This window comes from Seriola dumerili, unplaced genomic scaffold (assembly GCF_002260705.1).
Source record: "Seriola dumerili isolate Sdu_G_001 unplaced genomic scaffold, Sdu_1.0 BDQW01000138.1, whole genome shotgun sequence".
Classification (NCBI taxonomy): domain Eukaryota; kingdom Metazoa; phylum Chordata; class Actinopteri; order Carangiformes; family Carangidae; genus Seriola; species Seriola dumerili.
The window spans coordinates 17,282,293-17,289,648 of record NW_019174393.1 but is presented as its reverse complement, the minus strand read 5'-3'; positions in this window follow the sequence as shown (position 1 = coordinate 17,289,648).

Genomic DNA, 7,356 nt, shown 5'->3' with positions numbered 1-7,356 from the left:
GTCTCAATGATATGCCACCTGTTGACAGCCCTCCTAGTGATCAACTTGGGTGTTATCACACTTACATCTCACTCTCTTGTTTAATTTGTTATGTTTTATTTTGTTTGCTAGCCAGTTAAATCAAAACTAAGATTTTTTTATTCTTTTTTTTAGCTCACAGGATCACAAGCAGCCTTCTCGGGTGTTCATGCCAGTTAAAAACACAAAAAACATAAGAGCATCAGTCAGACTCACTCACTCTTTGTACAGCTAAGCATTCCCAGAATGCACCTGCTAGCTGCAAATTGACACCATCCTTCTCCCCACATCCATAAACCTCTCTATTTTGGAGAAATTTCTTGTGGTTGTTGAAGATGAAATGCTCTATGAAAATGGCTCATACTTTCAGGCATGTCACAGCCTTCATTTGGTGGCACCAGAGTTTAAATTGCATATTTTTCTCACTTGTCAAAACTACCAAAAGACATGGAGACGATGTTCCAGAGTGTGAATAAACTTCTTTAAAGATGTGTGGTAGAATCACAGGGAGTTTTACTGATCCAGAATGATGATTTGTGTTCAGGTCATTGCTGATTTGTTCATAAATTTGGAAAACTCCTCATCTACATTACAGATGAAATCCTCAGTGATGAGACATGTCTCTCACACAAAGTCTTTTGCTCTTGACCCTGAACGAAGCCAGAGACGAGGACTGTGAGGATTTCAGTGTGATTCATCCATCAGGCAGCACCAGCCCAAGTGTTACTAACACCAGGCGCACTGCTCAGCGTCAACTCTCTCTGAGCAATATCTGGCACAAGCCCAAAGGTCAGATCTGTCATCCAACGCTCTCCAACAAGAGGAAGTCTTCCCACATGTGCCATCCATGCCAGAAACTCGTAAGTGAATATTTCCCTGAGTCATGCAGGCCAGTAGCATAGGAATAGACAGTGAACCGGGTGACTGGAGGGATGATTTTCTAATCCTGCAATGTTTCATTATAGTTCATTACAGTTACACCTGAGAGCTTCCAGGTATAACCACAGTGTGATACTGGTAGCTGGTGAGCAGCTTCACAGGGCCAGCTGGGAGGCTGGTCAGAGGAGCCTTGATTAGAGTTGCTGATGAAAAAACAGCTCTGAAAGGCCTTTTTTTTTAAGTTTGACATTTTTTATGTTCTTCCTTTTGCATATTTACAACAGGCCCCAATTAAAACACAAAGAATTTCAGTATGAATCCGAAAAACGAGTTTTGTAGTATAAAATGCAATTAGTGTTCATAAATTCTTACTAAACATAATAATGTCAGGCTGATTCAAACTGTTAATTTGGAAATTTGCAGTAAATTAAAATTTTTTGTACTAATTCTTAAAACTTTGTGTTCATTTTCATAAATGTCATTTTCCCAACAATGTCCCCGTCAAACCCTCTTAATGGCAGACATATTGACTTTTCACCATAGGAAAGTATCTTATTATCTGAATTATCCATCTAATTTTCACAAACATAGCTAGCTAATGTAGTTAACATTAGCTACCATTAGATATTGGTCATATCAGACCAAGTAGGCTTTAGCAACAACACTCCTGTGTGTATTGACTTAATCTAGAATGTAGACACCCATCAGCCTCCACTGCACTTTGTGCTAAGGGCTAATTAGCAAATGTTAGCTTACACATTAAAGTAAGATAGTTGACATTGTAAACATTATATCTGTTTACTGTCAGCATGTTACCATTGTCACTGTTAAAATGTTAGCATGCTGGTGTTAGCATTTAGCTCAAAGCACTGCTCCCAGAGCTGCTAGCATGAGTGTAGACTCTTACTGTATCTTCGTGTTTCCTAGGTTTCCTAAATTTCCTAGTTTGGACGTGATTTCATGCATGTATGAAATGGGGTTTGAAGTGATATGACTTGAGTCATTGTCATTTGTGTCTGAAGACAGACAGAAAATGAAACAAAATCTGGGGTGTGGAGTTTGAAGATGTGACCCAGAAGCCTGCTCTTGACCTCTGCTTGAGGCTAGTGGCTTGAGGCACATTGGCCGCTACTAGCATAAAGGCACCCATTTTCAAACAGATGAGTTGCATTGTGGATAATCTAGTCACACAGGTTTTGACAATGAAGAATGACTGGAATAAAAAAGATGATACCTGTGGTTCTGCTGCATCCATTTATTAATGTTATAGGAGTGAAATGCTAAATTAGCAGAGTACTCTTAATGCTGTGAGGGGTGCAGCCTTTTTAGACACCTTAGGTGGCATAAGGCACAAATAAACTTGACAGTAGTGATTCAAGCTGCAGGTATTTCAACATTGTATTTTACTGTTGGAAACAGTCAATTTCTAGTTACAATGGTAAGCTACAGGGTAAATATTCTTCTGGAAGCAAATAAAAATAAAAGTACAGAATTAGTAGTAACTAAAGGAAATATGCACACTGTGTCATCATAAAATCTAATGCAAAAGGTTTCAACAGCCACGCATTCAATCAATCAATCTATGCCTCTGTAACAACAAGAAAACATCCTGCAAATAAAAAAAAAATTACATGATCTCACAGTAGAAAGTGTTACTTATTTGCTATCTACGAATACCTACAGGTCGCTATGTACTTGAGTCAAACTGACATTCTTATTGCGTTCATATTTTGGATTCCTAATCTTTGGTATTCATTTCTACTTGGTAAAAAGCCCTGTTAGTAATTTGCATAGGAAACTGCTCCAAACATTTAAAAGGTACTTTTATTATTATTATTATTATTATTATTATTATTATTATTATTAATATTATTATTACTCCAGCTCAAGCCTTTTGTAGGTTGTCTTTTTAATTCACATTTTTAGCAAGCACAGTAACCCCAGACAATCATTTTCTTTTACTTTAGTGACTAATCGCCACTGACACCAAGTTATAACTAAAGCATACTGTCAAATAACGCTTAACACACTCCATCAATGCCATCAATGAATCTCATATGAGACCTTGTGCTTCATATACGTTTATTTCAACACTGCACAGCATATCTATTGTGGAAAAAAGTGGGCCAGAAAAAGGCAGAAGATGATGTAAAATAAAAAAAACATTTTGTAAGAAAAAGTGTAATTTTTTTTCAGGAACTCTTTATCTGCTTTATTTTCACTCAAGCAATCATTTTGTGAAAGCAGCTGTCAGTTTCAAGTTGTGGACTGCATTATTCAAATAACAGGAAAGCACCTTCTCTAAACAAAACTCTCACCGCTGAGTTTGCATTTATGGAGGCAGCCCGGGCCGTCAGCAGGATATCTGATAAGCTTCAGACTGAACTGGATTCTGGGAGCAACGGTGTGGGTGACGTAACTTGATTTAAATTACATTGAAGTGCACCAAGCAGAAGACACGGCAGTTTTAAAGGATAAAGAGTCACTTCTAAGAGCCCTGCTGCATGGTAATGAGAACTGGGTGCATGCTAAAATGCAGTACATGCCAGCCTCAAAATGTCAAGGTGGGTTTGTGTTTGGAGCCATAACACTGGCAACAAGTTCTCCACCGCTGCTGTGGAGAATTATTCTCTGGTTTGAATACCCAAGCTAGGATAAAGGAAAATGAGCGGCTGAAAAGATATTGTCAGTGAGCAGGGTATTAAACCAGAGTTATATAGGTGTCTGTGACCATCAGTGTTAAACTACAGTTTTAGTGGGAAAGCTTGATTGGAGAGATGATTATTCCTTTCTCTCTGACCACACCCAAAAGAAAATTTGTTAACTAATTTTCTTTTCTTTTCTTTTGTTTCCACTATATGCATTATATTTATAGTTTTTCTGTTGTTAATGGTTTTGTTACAGTTTTGGAAACAGGATTTTATAAAAACCTACAAATTATTTCCCATTAAGCAGGTCTAGGTTCGATATTAATACTGTGAAAGTAGCAAAGCAGTCACCGCCCTCAGCCATGCCCCAAGCACCGCCCCCCTGAACCCACCATCCAACTTTGCAGGATTTGATTTCTCTGAGCGTTTACCTGAAATCTGTTAAATTTCTTATTGGATCACCCAAAAACAGGCAGCCAATCAGAAGAGAGGCTCAGAGACTCCTCTCTTCTGATTGGCTGACTGACCTGTTGAGAGATAAGCCTGAGAGAGGAGATGTAAAACTACATTGAGATGGTTTTTGATTCTTAAAACCATAAATATATAATATATCAACACTTAAAAAAAAACACTGGAAAAGTGTAAAATATGGGACCTTTAATTTTAGTCACTCACAAACTAACATAACACAAAACTGACACATAAAGAGAGAGGATCCCAAATTCTAAAATTACAGGATCTAGGTTTGTAAAAAAACAAAACAAAGACACCTATATGACCAATGACCATGTGCAGTGGGAGTTTTAGTGTCCAAATCGAAACTATTCATTTGTGAGTTGTAGTTTATTCAATTTTCAGTTTTGAATCCAGTTTTCACAGCATCAGTGTAAAAAGCAACAACATTAGCAGTGGTGTCAGTGTTTAAATGTACTATCTGAAACGCTGTCTTGGATTCTGCTCTGTTCTTATACAGACTTTCTCTAATTGCAGTTAGTGCACAAGCACAAATGTTCCTCTGCCCACATACTGTCTCTGCCTTTTTTCATTTTTGATTTTTGGTCCTCAGAGGATGGTACATTAGTGATGTTTGGGTTCTTTGAAAAGGGCTAAAATATGCAGAATCCACACATTTAGGATAAACAAATATTTAGTTGCTCTGAAGGAATCACAGGACTGAAGGGTTTTAGCCAGTTAGGTTGCAGGAGTGGACAAATTGGGAGCCTGAGTTCTTTCATGTCATATAATTTTTTATCTTTATTAAAATGTTTTCCTTGTCCTTTCATTGATTTTTAAATCTACGACATGACCCAATTTCTGACTGGCTTTGCATTATCACACAATGTGTTGGATAGAATAGAATAAAATAGTAATTTGACTAGAGGGGAAGAGGGAAATATACAGTTAACATTAAATATACAAGGAGTTTATAAATATAAATAAAACAGATACACAAAAAACGTACATACACGCAAGCACACACATATACACAAATGCAAATCCATTATGCATATGCACCCTTATGTACCCCCCTGGGAGTACAGAGTAATAATTACAGAATATAGGATATTGCAAAGGGCTAGCTATTGCACAGGATAAATGTGGTCTATGGGAGTTGTTCTTTCTGTGCAGCGTTCAGTGTGGTGATGGCCTTGGGGTAGAAACTGTTCATCAGTCTTGTAGTGCGTGCTTTGATAGACCTGTATTGCTTTCCAGAGAGCAGAAGGACAAACAGGTGAGGGGCGACACATCCACTGGTGTGTTGTCTGTAAATTTAATGGTTGTGTCCATGTTATAGAGTCATAGGTGTACAGGAATAGTGATAGTACAGAAAGTGATGGGGGTCCATCCTGTCTGACTGTGGCCGATATATTAGGGAAGCCCTTTATCCAAAGGTAGTTGTTGCATTCAAAGCCTAGGTCTGAGATTTTGGAGACCAGTTTGTTAAACGACAAACAGCAGCTGTGCATAAGCTCCTCATTGTTCTAGGTGGAGCAGCACAGGAGGGGAGGGAAGTGGCAATGTTGTCATCGGTTGATCTGTTGGCTCTGTAAAGGTATTGGTGTGGATCCAGGGTGGGTGGGAGAGCAGCCTTGATGTGCTGAAGGACCACTTTCTCTAGGCACTTCATGATTACTGGTGTTAATACAAGTGGCCTGTAGTTGTTGAGGCGGGTTGTGGCTGTCTGCTTCCAGATTGGCACTATTGTGGACTATTTTAGCCATGGTGGGATGGTGCACTGTGCCAGGGTTGATTGAAAATATTTGTAAGCACTTCAGCACAGTCTCTGAGAACCCGTCCTGGAACTCGGTCCGGACCAGCTGCTCTCATGTTGACTTTACGGCATGTGTGACATCAGCAGTCTGTATGATCAGTGTCTGTGCTGTGGCAGTGTGACTCTCTTATGGCGGCCAAAGAAGTAATTGAGCTGTTCTACCAGTGAGGCCCTGCTGCTGGTGGTTGGGTCGGTGTTGTCCTTATAATTGGTGATCTTGCCGTGCATGATGGGGGTCTGAGTTGTCAAAGTGAGTCAATCGTTTGCTTCTGGACTGCTTTGGCATCTCTGGGATCTTCAGGTCAAACATGGCCGCACTATACACAGCTCTATGTTGCTAGACCAGAAAGCCATGTTGCATACTTTTAACAGGAGTTGGATGTCTGTAGTCAAACAAAGTGGAAGTGTAGATGTTTATGTCCTCATCCTCTCATGGAGCGCTGCACATGTTGATAAAATTCTGGGACCTCTTTAAGGCAGTGATGAAGTTTGGTCGTGGTAAACACAGCAAACATTTCAAACTAAATGAATCTTTCTTTATTTCTAAACCCTCAAACATGGACTTCAGATCAGACCATGGTCTCTGGTGAGGAATCTTCTGCCTCATCTTTATCTAACGCCGCCATCGTTAGGATACTGACAGGTTCAAACATGTATGACAGTGGAGGAGTTGGCTGTGATTGGTTTTTCTACTGTGACGAACACAGTGTATGGTCTATCACATTTTCAAAATAAAAGAAAATTCATTCCTCTGACTAAAAGCTCTGCTTCAAAGTAAGAGTACTTTATAGAAATTATAGTATATAGTATAATATATTATATTCAAAAGTACATTTGTCTTTAAGTGTAGTGGAGTAAAAGTCAGTTTCCAAAGTTTCCAAAAGAAAAAAAAAACAAAACAAGTACACATACTAGAAAAATATACAGGTGCGTACATAGTAATATAAGTACTCAAGTAAATGTTCTTCGTCACTGTCCAGTCCTGGTTTTGTGTCTATTATTTTGTAGTTATAGTCTTTTAAATCAGATATTACTACAAGATTATCAGAAGTACCTGTTAGTGAGTTTATAATATGACTGTTGAGCATTTTCAGTTGCAGTGCTGACGCATCACGTTGTGTTACTAGCTATAAATAGATGAATGGCAGATGTTTCATATGGATCACTGCAGAACAGCTCTGGAGCCAGAATTTCAGTGACGTTCCTCTTGAAACTTATTTCCTGTTGGAAGTAATTATATCCTGCTTATTGAAGAGGAATAACGTCACCATTTCTTCACACTGTCAACACGCTACTCTTCATTTGATGCATAATTAGCTGCAGAAGCTAGCGGGCGTGTCACCCCTCAGACGCAGAGTGTCCTTTCTCTGTTAATAATGCAGGGGGGTGGTGAAACTTTAATTTTCAACTTGAATGCATTTGCAGTAACTATCTGGTGTGCATTTCCCCTCCTCGCACAGTCGGGGCCACTGTCACTATGTGCAAACAAAGCCGAATTATCTACACACTTAAAACTTGATAGCTCTTGTGAATTGCCAC